At 38.9% G+C, this 18,565-nt stretch overlaps 1 protein-coding gene across 1 annotated transcript in view; it reads left to right on the top strand.

Moving 5' to 3' along the window:
- The first annotated feature begins 376 nt into the window (after positions 1-376).
- Positions 377-18,565, top strand: part of LOC137503204 (ankyrin-1-like) — a 176,147-nt gene continuing 157,958 nt past the window's right edge. The window contains exon 1 of the mRNA XM_068230719.1: positions 377-492. The gene's annotated coding sequence lies outside the window, so the exon portion shown is untranslated. The remainder of the gene's footprint in view (positions 493-18,565) is intronic.

Here is an 18,565-nt window from a genome sequence, read left to right as displayed (position 1 = left end):
GTAACATCATTCGGACCGTTTCACAGTGCGTAATTTCAGGAATCTAGCCGGCCAAAAATCGTATCTCGGAAACTAATGGACCGATTTACATAAAACTTAGTATGTAACTGCTATTATTGGAGATAATTAAATTGTGGTCGGTCAATCAAGTACAAAGAACAAATTACTACGCCAGGAATAGAATTAGTAATCTTTGTAATTTTAATCATTTTGCATTATAGCTTTAAGAAATTAAATATATGTTAATAGTGACACATAATGTTTAGAATGTTTAAAAACAGATACAGGAATACATGTACTTGCCAAACAATTTATTCATTAGATGCAGTTACATCAGAATCGCTATCGACACTGTCATTATCTCCTTAGGCAGAACCAGATACGTGAGGCTCAGTTGAGCACTTCTCGTGAAAGCGGAATCAACTTCCTCCTCCTTGATTTCCCTAAGCTGGTAATATAAGGGTGCGATGATATAAGCAGCCTATGGAAAAGGTCAGTATTTGTGTCTTTCTGGAAGGTTTCCTATTATCTTTATTCCTAGTCTCCTGGGCTTCCTCGGAGAGGTGTCCAATAGGTATAATACAGTGCCATGACCCGAGAGTTTGTGGAAAGTTACAGGCATGTAGTACGATTTGTATTTTTGTATAGTTTCCTTTGCGTACATGCCAAATGTTACTTTATCAATGGCATACCCACACGAAAGAGTTTCTACGATGGCACGTAGATGGTTTATTAAATTTATATCTACTCCAGTAATATCCGCAGAAGTGGAAGCCTCTCTGAAGAATCTTCTAGCGGTTTCCATCATTGGTATTGCCAGCACTTTGCTTCGGATATCAACCAATAGACGCGTTTCCTCCCTGAACTTCTGTAGTGAAGTCATCTACAGTATTTATTTATTGTGTGTGTATTTTAGGCTTTAAATCAGTGCGTAAATGTATTGTGTTGAATGGGAGTTATGCGATATGCCTACGTGTGTGATTTATTTCTTTAGCATTAATACTGTGATCTTTTGTAGTCATCTGCAGTATTTATTTACTGCGTCTGTTTTCTAGCTTTTATTGTCTGGATAAATTTATTGAATGCAATTAAATACATCACCCGCCCCTCAAGTCCATAAAAATTATCTGTCTATTTTCTCTCGCACTTTGCCTTATATTTCAGTGCTGAGGTTTCTTATGTGCCGTAGTTTACCTCTGATTCTGTACGAACCGAACCCCACGTCCCCTTCAGTTCATAAAGGTAATTTTTAGCTTAGTTTCTTCAGCCTTTTGTCTTGAACTTACATACTGAATTTCACAAATTTATGTGCCGCCGTTTTCCCGTGATGGCGTTGAGCGGAGCCGTTCGATGTGGCAACCCTGTTGTCATAAGAGAAATACTGTTTTCTTAACATGAAATGGCAGGTTCATCCTGACATTTTTGTGATGCACGTCCTTCTGCGCGGCTCATTCTCTGCTCGAACCAACTTTTATTGTACTTCAGCAATTTGTCCCTTTTTTTACCATATTTTCTCCAGCGTGATCGAATTTTAGCACACAAAATACCGACAGATTTCCTTATTGACTTGGATATATCCTCGTAACAATCCTTGAAGCCTAAATGTTCAATTACAACATTCGCAATATCATCGTTCCGCTTATATTCCCTGCTGTTCCTCAACAGCTCGAAAACCGACCTCCGCGTTACAGAGTACATGGCTTCTGAAAAAAAATTAATTACTCTCACGGTCGCAGCAAAAAGTCACAGTTTTCTATTCATTGAAGTATATATAACTCATCTAAAAGACTTTCATTGCGGAAATCAAGGGCAATCCATTTTGAAAGTCAGCTCAAATATTTGTATAATTAAATAGCGCTTGGACACCGTGTACCTGAATTTTAAGTGCATATTTCGGGCACGAATATAGTAATGTTCAGAAAATGCTACATACTATATAAAAATGCATACCTTCATCTAATATAATCATATTCCAAGCTAAAGAAATATTTAGTTCTGATGTCTTTACTGAGCCCTCACATAATAATAACTGCGCGCTCGCCTCGCCAGAATATACGAATTTTTACGAATTTATTGAACTGAACATAACAGGCTTTCGCACAGTTACAATGTTCCAATATGCAATTCAAAATAAACACTCACAGACTATTTATAGCTAAGCACTAACTACTTACTACTTAACTACTTCTAAATCTACTTTGTAGCACCTTGCACATGGGCGGATCGCCAGCTCCACATGCAACACACCACCTATCTAAACTAACTACTTTACTACATGAATATATACTAAATCTATCCTAAATCTGTCTGGCCGCGACATCACCCCTGGTGAGGAACTGCTACCACCCTTCCCTGGGATGTCACGACCAGACATGTCTCATGAGGCTCGGAAACCGATACCTCATAGACCCTTTAAGCTGTCAATGTTATTTCCTCACCACTCCTTCATGTAACAACCCACATGTGTGCGGATTGCCTAGCTCTACATGTAGGCCGTCACACCTGTATTTCACTGCCGAGACGGATTCCATAACTCGGCTCATCTTTCACTGTCTCATTGACAACTTACTTCCTCTAACCTAACACTATTCACTACTTAACTCTACTTTACATGTGCAGACGTACCGAATCAACACTTTAGCTTGAGATAGGTAAGGCCTATCTCCCCCTCTTCCAACTCTACTGTACGTCAGCAGCCAAAAACAAACAAACTAACAAAACCAAGCTAAAATAAAACCAAAATAAAACGGGCAGACAAACAACCAACAACCTCATTAGAAGGTATACAGTGTGCCATTTCACCGTTCTATAGTTGCCGTATTTGGAACAAAAATGGCGCTCCAGCCATTAAAGAGTTAAGATAAAGCAATTAGTAGCGGTACGAGCTGAAAAGGCAATAAGTTCAACCGGCAATCACGGAAAGAACCACTTTTAGAAGGCGGTGCGAAAGAATGACGAGAGCGGATTATTTAAATCGATTATTGAAAAAAAAGTCTTCCATTGGAACAAATCTCAATTCAGCACGGCATCGAAGTAAGACGGCATCGCATAAAGAAACCAATACTTATCGGATTATTTGATCAGTTATTGAAGATAAGATCAGATCTACGATAACCTGCTAAACATCAGCTGTGATTGACGTATACGCAAGAATAAAGACCAGCTGTTAAGAAACGTCAAGTTGGACTTGTACTACGTCACGGTTGGGCTCGGAACATTTTCTTTGCTCGATACTGCAAGAAGTTAAGAGAGCTGAATTAAAGAAAAAATAGAGTGCAATTCTAAAAGCACGTAAATCTCACATCGATTTGGCGAGCGAGGCAGCAGAAATAAGACGATATTTAGAGTTCATATAAACAAATTAGACGTATCAGAAAACAGATATATTATCACATTAGCACTACTGAGCAGTTTTCGACATGTATAAATCAACTAATGCCTTGTGTTTTTCTGTCCTTGACGCAATGAAGACCGTCATGATGTTCTAAGAAGCTGAGGCAAAGACTACTCTGGCTATGGTGACGCTTCACGAGATGGATGATCCAGGAGGGAAGTAATCAGCTGTGATGACGAAATGTACCCGATTACTTAAGCCGAACCATGGAGCGAGGCCTACCATCCCATGACGATCAACAGCGAGATGGAAGTCAGTCTCCGATAAGCAAAGTTAAGTCCCCACTTGAGTCGTGTTGTAAGTAGAAAACTTTATTCTTTTGGTCTTAGTATTTTGTGTGTGCGTAGTTAATATACGAGTGTACTTATAAGGAGATAGGTATTCATCTGAAGATACCATAAATCCCAGACATAGGCGTTAAAATACCAGTGAATGCCGTTCGTAAGTTTGTCAATATAATAGTGGAGAAGTGATTGATATTTTTCATAATTCGCTGTCAGTGAAGTGTTAGAATATTAAGAGGAAGTTAATATTTATATGCGTGATGGCTTTAACAAATAATATGCGTAAAGATCGTATTTAGGGAGTGTTACGATAAAATATAGTGGCACAATTTTAAGGTTACGATGTGCTGATCTTTGATACTATGACAGTCATGATAATGATTTATATATGTGGGTCATGGCACATATGTTGCGCATTTTGATGAAATAAGTGCTTTGATTGTGAATGCTACGTGAGAATTGAAATGTTAAATGGTGAATATAATAAGTATATGAGTTGATAGTATATTTTGATGGTGATAGTTATTGATATTTAGGAAGTTGGTCATAGTATTCTTCGAGAGATGGTAGTATGTGAAGGTTGCACATGCTAAGGTATAGGTATTGAAGCACACTGTTTTCGATTGCTATTTGATTCCCTAATATAAATATTATACAGATTAGGATACGATCTAAATGCCATCAGAATAGAATAAATTGAGTAAGTAGGATCATCAGAAGAGCCGAGAGGCCACCTACATCAATATTTAGGCCTTCACTGACATATCTACGATTGTTTTCATGCATTCCCACAGACGGCAATTTAACTTGTGATTTTATGGGAGCAACTTAACCCATCACTGGTAACTTAGTCTTTCATATGTGGATTTTAGATGAAGTTAGAGTCTTCCTATGTGTCAATTTTTCCTACCTATGGTATTATTCGTTGGAAGATTAATTATATACACTTGGTAATACTATATTAAGTCATATACGCACTTTAATTGAATTTCAACCATAAATTAAAATAATAATTGAATGATTTTAGTCACATGAACCATATAATGAAATTAATTTGAGAATTGCTTACGACTTAAAGTGGACTTAGATTTGCTTATGTGGAGGTTACTGAAAAACGAAATATGAAACATGAGAAAAATTTGAAGCCTTAACTAGAAAAATTCCCTAATGAACTGACATTAAATTTCCTACACGATTTTTCTACTGTGCGGACATTAATGTGAAGTGTTCAGCCGAGTGATATACATTTCTTTAATTATATGTGAATGTAGGTTCACACGATTGGATTTTGGTAATTTTGAGAAGCAATTTATTTTAATATGGAAAGATTCCAGATCTTAATTAACTAATTAATTGATTAATTGATTAATTATTGGCCACCTTCTTTGCGTTTTCACATTTTCATTCAAACCTAACTTGGACATTGTATATAGTAGGAAGTATAGCTTGTTTATTTTAACCTTAAGGATGCATCCAATTTTTACAATTGTATAGAATAATTCTACTTGATTATATAATTTATTTATTTTTTTGAATTCCCTTGGATACTAGTTAGTTAGGACATAATTCTTCGATAGGCCAGGACTAGAATTCAGATGAAGGAGGCCTGAGTTTATTATTTATTAGAGGTTTTTCCTAAACCTAGTTTCTCCGATGCAACATAAGAACATCATTTAGAGACTGATTGCGTAGGAAACCAACTACAGTGTGAATAATTTTTCAAGACATTTTATTCTAACTTCAACTCATTCTTAGACCAATTTATGAATAAAGCTGAGTAGTAGAAACATTTTAATTATTTCAATGTCTACTTAGAATAAGTATTAGATATAAGCTTACCATGAATATTTCTGATTGCGATTATGACGATGACATATACGGAATCCTTGACAAATCATGATAGTCTGATTTTATGATAAAATGCGGTATCATACAAACACGGTAACCGACCATAAGCGTGTTGAAGACGTTCATCTACGTAGGTTGGGATCTACCGTAAGCCATTGGTGTTCTTTCTCACTCGGAACTCACAACCCAGTAACATTTGGCAGATGAAATTATTATTGAGAGCTAGTCTGGAAACTCGTGCATCCCACCTGGACGCGGGAGCGGTGCAACAGTACGGCTTACATATCAATGAATTGAATCTACTAATTAGGAATATACAATACCTAAGGAACAAAGAAACAAAACTGAACAAATATAAAAAACGAAACATAATACTAAACTTATAATTATTGTCGCCCTTACTTATTAGTGAGTTATACTATATAATGTTCCATATCTGTGAATAAATCGAATATATTAATTCCACATGACCGATTGAAAACAATGAACGGACATCACCCCCAAGGATGGCCACCAATACGGGGGAAAGACCGTCCGATCATCGCATCCATCACTATCACATGTCACTGGTTCTGTTCAGTTTCGAACTGTCACTTACTTGTAACTTGTACCATATTCAGTTATAATCTACTACCACAGACATATTCATTAATAGTTACTTGCATATATCTTTGAACGTAGCTACATGTAATTATCTCTGTTTTCTTTACATTTTTTCCCCAAATACCTCTCATAATATTAAATAATTTGGCTACCTTTCCCGGTTTCTTCCATTCTCTGCTTAATAGACTTGAGAGTGTGTACAGTTCATGTTCATTTAGAATTTTGTCCAATTCTTTCCTTTCTATGTATTTCTCTCTAATGTTTCTTGTTTCTTTGCAGTCCTTAATCAAATGAGCCACTTCCATATTTGAATTACATAAAATACATTTATTTACGTCATTTTTTTCTCTTAAAGCTTTATTTTTATACACTCCCATCAGCCACCAGATTATTCCTCTCATTACCCTTTTTGTTAACATTTGTGTCCTTATTGTCATATTCTCACTTATTTTACAAAATTCTATTAGTGTTCTCTTACTATTGCATTCTGTCCTAATTGTTTGTCTTTCTATATCTTTCACTCTTTGAACTACTTTCTTATGCAATCTCCTGTCTTCCCTTCAAATATTACTTACCCAGTATGATCCCAATCCTATGTACTCTAGAAGCTTCTTCACCCCATCCACCCAATAGCCTTCGTTTAAATGCTTCATTTGGTGATGGTAGGCTAAGCCTAATATTTCACCACCTCCCCCAGTCTTTAATCTCAACCAATACTTGACTATTCGCTTAGCAATCTCAGCTCGCATACTCACCCCTTCACACATCATTCTTACTCCACTGTTTGCAGTACAGTTAGGTAGTCCCATAATTATTTTGGCAAATTTGCTAACGATTACATCTAAAGCTACAATTCCCTGATCTACTCCCCAAATTTCTGATCCATACAGTACTTTAGCTTTTACTATTGCATTAAATATGTTTTCCTGGATTTTGTATTCTACGTTAGGCATCTTTTTATCTAATATTTTGCTACTAGCCAAGGCACTTATTCCCCTCATTTTTGATCTTTTTATTTGGTCAGACCAGTTCCCATTACTACTTATAATCGTCCCTAAGTATTCGATTTTTTTTACCACTTCTAACTTTGTCCTACCCATCCACCACTGTTCACTCTTAGAATGTTTAACACCCCTTTTACAGACCATTACTCTGGTTTTCTCTGGGTTAACCTTTAAATTCCACTCTTTGCAGTAGTTCTCTACCTCATTAATACTATTTTGCATCTTGCTGGGTGTTAATGCAAGTAGAATGATATCGTCCGCAAAGATTAGGCCTGGAATATCTTGGCACTCAAGACATGGAGAAGCTCCTTTTTCAAATTCTTTCGAGTGGAAAATATCGTTAATAAACAATAAAAATAATATGGGGGACAGTTTACACCCTTGTTTAAGGCCCACTTTAGAAGTTATCTCTCCCACTACTAAACCATTCTTAAATTTGACTGAACATTTAAATTCCGAATATATATTATCAATTGCTCTTATAATTTTAGCTGATACTCCGATCTGTCCCAACTTATGGGCAACAGCTTTTCTGCTCACCGAATCAAAAGCCTTTTCTAAATCAATCTCGCCAGAATATGATGTCCTAAAGGAGAAGAGTCACTTTAGGCCTTCGGTGAGAATAGATAATCAGACAGCGCTACTTTTCAATACTTAATTACTGTACCCAAGAGTCTTATAAACACGACTCACAGAAAATGCGCACCAAAGACAAGGGTTGAAAATATTATTTTTGGCCGGCTGGATGCTAGAAATTACCCACTGTGCGTTTTCATCCTTACGAAAAAAACGATTAAATTGTTGGATTTATAAATATTACACACCGCACTCGCACTTGCAACACACCGACTACAACAGCAAGTTTGCAGCCTTCGAACAGCACCTCAGGATGAGGAGATTGTACCGTTAGAAACCCCCAATCCGCCGTCCCCATAATGCCAGCAGTGAGCTCCGGGCACATGGAGGTTGTGACCGAGGCTCCAGTAATGCTTGAAGCCAGGGGCGGCCCTACCTTATGTGCCTATTTCAAAAATAAATTACTTTAAAATTATGATCTGCAATCAAATACAGTGCATTGAAAAAGACGTCAGCCAAAGAATAGGAAATTATACAACTCTTCTCACAACCAGGTAACTACTCTTGCTATCCATGTCGGGTTGCCTGTGCGATCACAGCTCAGAGAGAATTTCTAAGCTTTTTGTCAGAAAGCAGGAACACTGCCTTTTGCGTATGCGTGCCCAACTTTTACGATAGGCTGTGGAAACATCTAACCGGTCACCCCCTCTAGGACCCCGGAAACATCCCAGCGGAGATGAGGTTAATAACCTTACCCACCAGTTGAGGGAAAAGAAGGAGATAGGAAAAGAGAAAGAGAGAGAGAGGGAGAAAGAGAGAGAGAGAGAGAGACAGAGACACTGGTGTGAAGGTTGCTATTGTGTCCGCCCCAAGAGGGTAGATTAAGCGAACACAAGAGAGAACAAGGGCGAAAAAAGAAGCAACAAGTCACAGTACATCAAAAAATTCCAAGGATAAAAACGGCACCAGCCAACAACATGATACTAAAATTACCCAAAGGAAGAAAAAAGAGACACTTACCCAAAACGTGGAGGAAAAGCGACTTAAGGTCCGTGGACAACCAACAAAGAAATAGTTGCAGCGCTGCACCAAATGTGGTAAATGAAAACCAACTTTTAAGTGATATGAAAGGAAACTTTAATAGACAATTAAATGAGAGGTAACATTTCAAGATAATATTAGGAGTGGACCGAGGTTCATTATTAATTCAGATAATACCTTGAACCATATTGTTTAAAAGAATGTAAATACTCGACTAACAATAATTGGATTAACCTGCAAGAAATTAATATGATTAATAAATAAATACCCAATGAGGCAGCTTTAAATAAGAAAATGCAGACTTCATTTAACAAATAAAGGAACTAAATCGTAAAAATCAACAAGAAAAAAAAACAACAGTGACCTCCATACCATCAAACAAGATAATTAAATGTTGATTTAAGTGTGATCGATCACGCGTTTAAGAAAAAAAACAAATACCATGTTTAGTAAACAAACCCTAGTCTCATGACCTTTAGGCCGGTTGCCTTTTAATTTTACCACAATTCGTTCCAATTTCTACCAAGTGCAATTTCCAAGGGCACACGAAATTAAAAGGAAGAAGTTACACTTTTCGCCCAGCCAAAGAACGAGACGAAACGACCAAAGGTAGGCCGAAATAAATCACTTTATATGAAAGAAATGCCAACGATACCAGGCAACAAAAAAAATATTCATCCCACAAGAACACATCAACCAACAACAAAACGCGGTAAAACAACGCCCACAACAATTACCCAAACACACGTTGCCATAGTAACGGACAAGCAAAGCACGGACTACAAATGAGAAGTAAAGCCAACGGTTTTAAATCAAAAATAAAACAGAGATCCCAGAAACAATGCAAAAAAATAAACAAAGGAGAAATAAATCCCAGAAGGCAAGGAACCCGAAGGAAAGCTAACCCCGCTACCTTGGAAACTGCGCCTTGGATCACACCTTATTGTACAATCAAGTGCAAAAAAAACTTTTACAGAATTTTACGATAATCATACTAATTTTTTCCACCGTGCGAACTGCATTCTAAAATGATTAATTGCCGAAACCGCTTCCTAAGGTTCACAGACGCACACGATATCCAGCACAATTTTCGAAGAGGAAGTCTTAATCCAAATATTATTATTATTATTATCATTACAGTTATCTTGAAGTACGCCGAAACACATAAATCTTCTTGCTTCCCCAGAATTACTTTAATCCAAAACAGTTACATACCTTTGAGTCCAGAAAAATTGAGAAGTTCAAACCTTGGCCATTGTTATTGAAGACCGGCAACCACGAGGCCGTGAACTAAAGTTGTTCACCAAGGATCCTGGAGGATTATCGTAGTAAAAACATAATCCAATGAAACAGTAGGAGGCCAGCAACTAATAGAATAAGGGATAATCCCTCTTAAGTTGGTTTCATGGGGGTTTCAGCACCACCATCCGCCGCATAGCGGAACACTCACATACACGTCTATCCATGGCGGCTACAGGACGCCGACTCGCTCGGAAGTCGTTGCTAGGGGTGAAGAGTAGACTCCCCTCACCACTCGCGCACGCGCAGTAGGCGCAAACCAAAACTCCGTTCAACAGCGCGCGGCATATCATAACAAATTAGATATTGGCGAAAGCCGATTGACAAAGAATTTCCAAATGGCAACACACATGCCAGTTCGAAAAGGTTATGGGGGGGTCACAAACTACATAATACTGTCTCAGTCCTCCCGCCCCGAAAGACGACAAATCTGGAGCATAACACGATGATGATGTGGTGGTCACATATATACTAAATTTGGGCGAAGTAGTCCAACAGGAAACGACCACTAAGATTAGCTAATTTCAGTTAGGAGTTCACATGACCAGGTTAATAGTCCAATACACAATTCCATATCACATAGTTTTTAGAAATAATTGGCTGGGTGCGATCAACATCAGTGTCCAGAAACGTTAACCGAGCACTCGGAAAATCACCAGAGTAATGTTTGTCATCAAATAGAGAGTACAATGACCAGAGTTCACCAATTTTTCAGTTTCACCCAATACACATTGTTTCAATGCGTCAGACAATGATATAGTTTATGACATATGACGCAGTTCACCTTGAGGTTCGGCAACTCTCACACTAATCACAGATATACTGACCAAAATTAAACGAAAACCACATGATTATAAGTCCACGCATCCAGGTTATTTCCTCAAGCACGGTGGTAAATTAATTTTTAATGCATGAATACCTTTACAAGTCTCCTTTGATATTAAGGGAATGCATGATCTCGAGTTGCAAAAGGGTGACAACAGGGGAAAGAAACGCACAACGGGAACAGGGGAGGACCAAAGAAGGCGCAATTGGTGAATGTAATCTTCAAAATAAGTGAACCGCAAATATTAGATCAACACAGTTTTGTTACACTTGATCGAGTCAGGGCCACGGTACACCACTCAAAACACAGTAGTAGGTAGTCAACGAGGTAAGCACCAGCTAGTACACGGAGTATCCATAATACCGGAATGGAACGAGCAACCACACCCATCACCATAGCCAAACAAAACCTCAAACTTCAACATTCGATTCGGTTAGCAATCAAATACCCAGAATTAAAATCACCGCAAAAACAACAACCCATAATCAAGAGCATCAACCACAACATAAGGTGCCATAACCGCAGTGCCAAATAGCAATATTCCACAGAAGTACAGATCAGAAGCTCTGAGTGAAACAACACCTAGCCCACAAGTACCATCACAACAGTACAACGGCTTAACACCACTAACTAAACATAAATAAATATGACATAGGTCAAGAAGGTTTTTCATCTAGACAAAGATCATTATACAGGCGTACACCAAAGAAAGCAAGTTAAGTCCAAGATATTGAATTTAGTAGATACGGGCTACGACACAGAGAAGAATCGACCACTAACAGATTCCAGGATCCACTGACAAGAGCATTAGGGCAAAAAAATTTCAAATACAGGTTCAACTTCCCACATCAAAATACACCACCTAGTTGAATAAGAGTGAGGACAAGCAACCAAGACACAATAGATAAATCTAGCTTCAAGAAGTCAGAGTTAGGATATTAAATATTGAAAATCCAAGGCTTAAAAGGGTAAACATGTTTAGAGCAAGGGAAGGATTGACTGGACCAGTTGGAGACTTCTTAAGGTATCCAGATGGAGGGTTCGCGAATAGTCTGTCATCGACAACCAATCAGCCAAGCAACACCAGGCAACCGCACACATCATTAGTCACAAAAAGCAACCTGGAATTAACGGAACAGAAATAGGGATAGAAGAATCACAGGAGGGAACGCAATCTGGAATCAGTAACCAACCTACTACACAGAACCTTAAATACAATTAATTTCACAATGGCCAGCCAATCAAATTAAAAGGCAAAGTAAAACCTCAGATCGGAAGACCAAAATGGAAAATATCGAGCAATGACGCACACAACGTACACCACCGGATACCCAATAGGGTCTCGGCATTACCCGGTCTACAAATACGTGACTTTCCCATCACACTGTCCCAATACGGCCACAGGTACTTTCTCCTATCCACCAGGAGAGCAAGCAAATAAAACATAAGTGGCGGAATACGAGGCGAGTCCATGGAAAATGCTCACAGTAGCATGAAGAAGGCAGTACTCTACAAGAAGACCCCATAATCAACTCGCAGGAAGATTCCAGTACCGACCAAGGGAGCACTACTCCGTCCCATACCAGAGTAGCAAACCCAGAGCACGGTAAGATGACAAACACCAAAGTCAACAGACACAAGAGATCCACTGTGAAAAATGAAACACCATAGAGTGGCAGGTAAAATAAAAATGAGCTTTACAGTAGAAGAAGTTACAAACGCGACATCAGATCAATAGGAAATGCATGGAGACAGGGAAAGAAAACCCGAGCAAACCAAACAGACACATTACTGAAAACCAACAAGCTAATTCTGAGAGTAGTAGATTCATGTAGAAGAAATGGCCATATCCACAGAACACGGAGGTAAATCAAAGACAGACACGAACACTGCCCATACCAAGGTGCCAACATCACCAAATAATACAACACAAGAATAACCCAACCATGACAAACCACACCGGACATGCGTCAGCTCCACAAAGGGATTAAAGGAACACAAACATCCTCAACAACATGCCGTGAAGTTCTCATGCCACCCCAAAATAATTCCCCAAAAATAATCCACGGTACCGTCACAACACAACCACCTTACATATGTCCAAAGCCATCCCAATGAAGGTTCAAAAGGGCATATACCACCCCTCAGGCAGAGGATCATCAACAACACAACACAAGACCCGACAAGTAGATATGGTAAGGAATACTTGAACCCACAACTCAAAGGAATTAGATAAGTACCAATAGGTTAACAAAATTTTGACAACACATATTCTAGGCCTATAATTACCACGGTAGTGCACGATACCAAAATGGAGTGAATAATCGGGCATAAGAAACACTAAACCACCAAGTAATGTTTACAGCAGGATGAAATCCAAAGCAGTAGTTCAGAAAAGGTCAGTCAGATTAATTACTACACAGCAAGGCAAGTTACGAGTAGCAAAACTTGAAGTGGCCCAGACACCAGATAAATATCCTTGAACTAGTTGATAGGTTACACGAGGAAGATGGTTCACGACACACCAGAAATAGCTAAACATGCTCGACCAAAAATCAGGAAGGAAAAAACCCAGTTAAAACTATAATAGCTCAGGCACAAGGCCATCCAGTTATCCCAACCTAATACCGGCCAACATGGCCCAACCATAACTGATGACTGCCTCACGAGCAGTTGACAGAAAAGGTAACTCCGATCACAAACCAAGATCAGACATACATACATATTCACGGGTGGGATGATGAAATGAAAAGACACTCATGCCGACAACACACAGCACTCAGCCAAAGCACAAACACACACAGCTCGGTAATGATTGAGGCACATCATATAGGCAGATTTCAATATACCAAATTCCACACAAGGATGGGAACACGTCACTATAATAACAGGTCAAATAAACCAGACATGATCTCACAAGGGTGGATATATAACGGTACACTGCAAGTTCACTACACTACAGAAAGGTAGTAACTTAAATCAAATATAAAGAAATAATAAAAGACAAGTAAGGTTAAACAATTTCCAAATTAAAAACCAACCAAAGAGCACAGAAACATTACAGGCTAGATAAGTTTCAAAATACCATGATGTTGTCCACTAGATTATCAGCTACTAACAGCCAAGAACGGTTACTGGCATAGAAACAACAGAGGTTAGCCATAAGTTAGTAGGGGCAAATAACTTACCCACACAGCCCCAATTAAATGAAAAGCACATACAACCATCGATGCCATAACACCAGGTCACATTTCAAAACCATGAAAGGGCATAACACATCACCGTGCACTTCAGCACATGACCGATTACACAAATAAGTAGTCATATTCGTACATGCTTAGTGGCCAGGTCAAATTATAATCAGAATCACACACCAGAGTAAACGCAGTAAGAAGGTATTAAATTTAGAAGACAAATAAACGGTTAGCATGTACACCACCGAGGTACCATACAGGAAAAATGCTAGAAATGATAGTAACACCATTAAGTCTCGGAGCCCAAAGCAAGGCCAGAACAGGTAACACAACAAGGTGATCCCAGGACACACTATGTCACTCTCCAAAAGCAACCGAGCAACCTTCACATAACATAATGATCAGAAAAGCTCTCCAAGATAAAACCAGATTAATTCCCACCGAAATCGCAACCACAGTATGCAGGTAGGCAACAAAAATACAAGGTTGACAGCCAGTACAGATAATACAGGACATGTACCAAGCGGTAGTACACCAGTAGCCCTGAGTCAACCAAGTCATACTCCATTACAAGTTGTTCAATTATTACAACTTCCACCAACCCAGAATAATTAATTACATGCAATCACTCACCAAATCCGCCAGGAAAAAGGAAGAAAACAAATTTACAGGTCACCTCAAATCATCCAAGCAGAGAGGCTGCGAGCACCACACAGTTACCAGAAGGGTTTCAAAATCATAATCAGCAAGTAGGTAAGTCCATACAGCTCAGCATAAACACAGTTGAAAGCAACAGGGAACTCCAATACACAGGTACATGAAACAAATAACATAGGGAATTACACGAGATCCTTGCATTTCCTTTTACAATAGTTATTGACAACAACACTTTTGTTTCTTAAGTCTTTGATTTTCATTCACCAACATTCACTACAGCACTGCACCAAGCAAGGATAGAAAGGGAGGAAAGTTAGGCACACAAGGCAGAAACAACAGAGATTAGGCAGCAGAGCAACAACAGTGGAACAACAAACAACCACGCTCTGCTACCACTCTAACCGGTCACCCCCTCTAGGACCCCGGAAACATCCCAGCGGAGATGAGGTTAATAACCTTACCCACCAGTTGAGGGAAAAGAAGGAGATAGGAAAAGAGAAAGAGAGAGAGAGGGAGAAAGAGAGAGAGAGAGAGAGACAGAGACACTGGTGTGAAGGTTGCTATTGTGTCCGCCCCAAGAGGGTAGATTAAGCGAACACAAGAGAGAACAAGGGCGAAAAAAGAAGCAACAAGTCACAGTACATCAAAAAATTCCAAGGATAAAAACGGCACCAGCCAACAACATGATACTAAAATTACCCAAAGGAAGAAAAAAGAGACACTTACCCAAAACGTGGAGGAAAAGCGACTTAAGGTCCGTGGACAACCAACAAAGAAATAGTTGCAGCGCTGCACCAAATGTGGTAAATGAAAACCAACTTTTAAGTGATATGAAAGGAAACTTTAATAGACAATTAAATGAGAGGTAACATTTCAAGATAATATTAGGAGTGGACCGAGGTTCATTATTAATTCAGATAATACCTTGAACCATATTGTTTAAAAGAATGTAAATACTCGACTAACAATAATTGGATTAACCTGCAAGAAATTAATATGATTAATAAATAAATACCCAATGAGGCAGCTTTAAATAAGAAAATGCAGACTTCATTTAACAAATAAAGGAACTAAATCGTAAAAATCAACAAGAAAAAAAACAACAGTGACCTCCATACCGTCAAACAAGATAATTAAATGTTGATTTAAGTGTGATCGATCACGCGTTTAAGAAAAAAAAACAAATACCATGTTTAGTAAACAAACCCTAGTCTCATGACCTTTAGGCCGGTTGCCTTTTAATTTTACCACAATTCGTTCCAATTTCTACCAAGTGCAATTTCCAAGGGCACACGAAATTAAAAGGAAGAAGTTACACTTTTCGCCCAGCCAAAGAACGAGACGAAACGACCAAAGGTAGGCCGAAATAAATCACTTTATATGAAAGAAATGCCAACGATACCAGGCAACAAAAAAAATATTCATCCCACAAGAACACATCAACCAACAACAAAACGCGGTAAAACAACGCCCACAACAATTACCCAAACACACGTTGCCATAGTAACGGACAAGCAAAGCACGGACTACAAATGAGAAGTAAAGCCAACGGTTTTAAATCAAAAATAAAACAGAGATCCCAGAAACAATGCAAAAAAATAAACAAAGGAGAAATAAATCCCAGAAGGCAAGGAACCCGAAGGAAAGCTAACCCCGCTACCTTGGAAACTGCGCCTTGGATCACACCTTATTGTACAATCAAGTGCAAAAAAAACTTTTACAGAATTTTACGATAATCATACTAATTTTTTCCACCGTGCGAACTGCATTCTAAAATGATTAATTGCCGAAACCGCTTCCTAAGGTTCACAGACGCACACGATATCCAGCACAATTTTCGAAGAGGAAGTCTTAATCCAAATATTATTATTATTATTATCATTACAGTTATCTTGAAGTACGCCGAAACACATAAATCTTCTTGCTTCCCCAGAATTACTTTAATCCAAAACAGTTACATACCTTTGAGTCCAGAAAAATTGAGAAGTTCAAACCTTGGCCATTGTTATTGAAGACCGGCAACCACGAGGCCGTGAACTAAAGTTGTTCACCAAGGATCCTGGAGGATTATCGTAGTAAAAACATAATCCAATGAAACAGTAGGAGGCCAGCAACTAATAGAATAAGGGATAATCCCTCTTAAGTTGGTTTCATGGGGGTTTCAGCACCACCATCCGCCGCATAGCGGAACACTCACATACACGTCTATCCATGGCGGCTACAGGACGCCGACTCGCTCGGAAGTCGTTGCTAGGGGTGAAGAGTAGACTCCCCTCACCACTCGCGCACGCGCAGTAGGCGCAAACCAAAACTCCGTTCAACAGCGCGCGGCATATCATAACAAATTAGATATTGGCGAAAGCCGATTGACAAAGAATTTCCAAATGGCAACACACATGCCAGTTCGAAAAGGTTATGGGGGGGTCACAAACTACATAATACTGTCTCAAACAACAGCCAAGACATCACAGCGATTCTTCGTTCGACCACAGAGAGGCAGCACTTGCATTACGACCGATATGAGAACGTGGCAGGTGGCAACCTCTTGACTCAGCGGTAGTATGGAGGGGATCGCTCAAAGAAGACTGGAAAACAAAATACTGTACAGCAGTTCCCGCCAGGTCTTTTGATACCAAAGAGGATAGAATACTACCAACTTGCCTATTCCATAGCCACATTTGTAAATCGATGAACGATAAAACTTCTACATTTTATGTTGTCAAAATAAGGACATGATATCGTGATTTTCTTTAATAAAAATGTCTAGTTTATAAATGGCACTATAAAAACATAACTCGTAATTTTGCACTACGACGTTGCTGGTTTTATTTCAATGATTTTGGTAAGATTGGGAAATTCTGTTTTTGCGCGCTCACACCAAGTGTTTGAGTTCGTGAATATTTTGCCATTGCAGGTGTTATTGTGTGTTTAATTATATAGTTTTATTGTGAGGAATGTGTATATGTGTTGGGGTTGTTTGCGTGTTTGTTCAGTGTAGAAAACTCAGTGGAGAGCCTCTTGAAAACCACGTACCGGTAGGTTTCTCAAAATTTTTAATTTTTTATTTTCTGTACCAGCCGCCACTGCTTGAAGCATTCTCCCTCACCCACACGCCCAGCGACAAAGTAGCGGATACATTGCTCCTTCAGTCACAGAGGGGTTGCTCTTAGCACTGGAGCTCACAGGATAGAAGCATCTGATACATGTAATTGGCTCTATTAACACCGTGATGACGTAAATAACTTAATTTCGATTATTTTCACATTTTAATTTCTACCTGAAAAGCAAGGAGGCTCGTATCTTATAAGAGGTGGGGGTGAGGGTCACATGACCCTGTGCCCTTAGGCCTTAAAGAACAGCCACCGCTGGATTTCGTCACCTACTCTTATTCTCAGAGTTCTGTTTTCTAAAAATTAAGCCAGCCATTTAATCACCCTTTCGTCTAGAATAATAGGCTTCAATTTCGTGAGCCGTCTCGTATCAAAAGCCTTGGAGTTGTTGACGGTACAGTTGCTGTACCGGTAGCTTGTTGGAATCCTACAAGTTTAGTCGCACTGGAATAACCTTTCCGAAATATGACTGGCCTTCTTTCAAACCAGTTAGGAAGTTCGCAAACAAGTCTGACGTAATCACAAGGAAAGTTTTGCGAGAGCAAGCAAGGAACCTGTCAACTAGCCAGACCCAGCTAGAACCCACGCTGGGAGATTCCTCCTCTTAGGACAGAGTGGAAGGTAAAGTTGCCATGGACGAAGTATTCAACTCAATTGCTTAATAATAATAATAATAATAATAATAATAATAATAATAATAATAATAATAATAATAATAATAATAATAAT

The sequence above is a fragment of the Anabrus simplex genome, chromosome X (genome assembly GCF_040414725.1).
Source record: "Anabrus simplex isolate iqAnaSimp1 chromosome X, ASM4041472v1, whole genome shotgun sequence".
NCBI lineage: Eukaryota > Metazoa > Arthropoda > Insecta > Orthoptera > Tettigoniidae > Anabrus > Anabrus simplex.
Note: the sequence above shows the minus strand (reverse complement) of the source record. Positions and strands in the feature narration are given on the sequence as shown.